Genomic DNA, 1,922 nt, shown 5'->3' with positions numbered 1-1,922 from the left:
AATGTGAATATGTATCTGAAAGAGTGTTTCTTGGCTACACTTGATGGTTTCCTTGGTTCTGGGGAAAGAACTACAGAGAGTGTTCTGTCTGCTACAAAAAAAAAAAAAAAAAAAAAAAAAAAAAAAAAAAAAAAAAAAAAAAAAAGAATGGGGTGAGGAGAAAAAAAATGAATAGATAACTAGATAGATGATAGATATATAGATGATAGATAGATGTTATATAGATGATTTATAGATAGATATACAGATGGATACATAAATAGATGATAGATACATAAAAACATATAGATACGTAGATGCATAGGTAGATACATGGATAGATACATGATGGTGATGATAGATAGATGATACATAGATACATTGATACATTGATACCTAAATACATAGATGGATCTGGAATGTATGCCAGTAACACTGGCTCTCTACCACCCAGCCTTTCAGCTCTGCAACTAGGTGCTTCCTACGGAGCCCCACCCTGTGCTGCCCTCCTCCTGGTAAACGGGGCTGGAAAGTTCAGGGTTTCCTACCAATTCCTAAAATAGAAACAATGCAGATGAAATAATGGCTGTGTCCATCATACCTTCACTCTCACACTGCTGGCTTGGTGAGAAAAAGACAAGCTCAACCCCTTTTCCAGGGGCACATAGTCAGGGCTGAAGGTGTTTATGATAGTTATTATACAGTGAATTTACAGTGAATTTGTGTAGACTGTCTTCTGGATGGGAAAGAAGCCCTGACTACCACCTCCAAAGAGGAGGTGCACTGGATTCCGGAAGACAGAGCTTCTTGGGGCTTTGCTTTACCCATCTCTTGCGCCATACTCCAGGGACAGAATCTCCTTGCTGAAAGAATGGGAGACTTTAAGAGTTTGTGTACAACCCGGAACACAGGCTCATAAATGCCCCAGCCTTGATCATTGTCAAACAGGAGTGGCCATTGTTCCCTGGAGGGTCTTCTGGGAGAGCAACTGGCAGCTACATACCTTGGCCTTGAATCACCCACCTCCTCAAGGGCCTGGAGAGAGTGGGTAAGTCACATGGTTTCATGCCGTAATGGTTCTAAGACTCATTTTAGCTCTAAGAACAGATTCTAGAAAAAAAAATAAATGTTTAAGAAACCACAATAGAACTGTTTAAGTGGCAACTCTAGCAATGCAGATATGGTGATGACCATGGATATGGAATGGTGGGAGAAGCGGCCCCAAAGGTGCTCAGTGAGACCTCCTACCTACCTTTGCTCCTACTTTCATGAGTTCTTTTGAGAATTACATACAGTGTATTCTGATCCACTCTCATCCCCTCCCCTAACTCCTTGTTTCTCTCTTTTAAAATAATCTACTGAGCTCAATTTGTGCTCCCGATACACCTGTTGGGGTGGGGGAGGGGCATCCATTGTGGTGCAGTTGGTTTCCTGCCCCCAAATTATCCTCTGTCAACAGCTCCTCAGTTAAGGGGTCAGGGCGCACGAGTCCCGTCTCTGCTAGGGTGCTGACTGGCTTCATCCTGTGCAGGTCTTGTGTGGGCAATTATAGATGCTTCAAGGTCATGAATGTGAAGGTCCTGTCATGATAACCAAAAGCTGCTGGTTAGTCACAGTCCCACCTGACCTCTGGCTATTGTCCTCCTTCCACCCCATCTTCCCCATGGTGGTTGAGACCTGTGGATACAGATGCTCCATTTGTGGCTGAGATGACCAGGATTCACTGCACCTTGACCAGTTGCACCTCCCATCTTCCTAAAGCAAAGAGCAGACACCCTGCTCGACGACTTCTCCAGCAACCCTGTCACCAGGGTATTTGTTCATTTCAGATGTGGATGTCTGAATGCTGGCATTGGAATATGGATGTTTCTGAACTCTCCCCCCATAGCACGGTAGAAAGACACTATCTGAATCCCCAATTCTGTGATCTTTTACTTTGAAAA

This window comes from Mus caroli, chromosome 8, assembly GCF_900094665.2.
Source record: "Mus caroli chromosome 8, CAROLI_EIJ_v1.1, whole genome shotgun sequence".
NCBI classification, from domain to species: Eukaryota; Metazoa; Chordata; class Mammalia; order Rodentia; family Muridae; genus Mus; species Mus caroli.
This window is presented reverse-complemented; position numbering follows the sequence as displayed.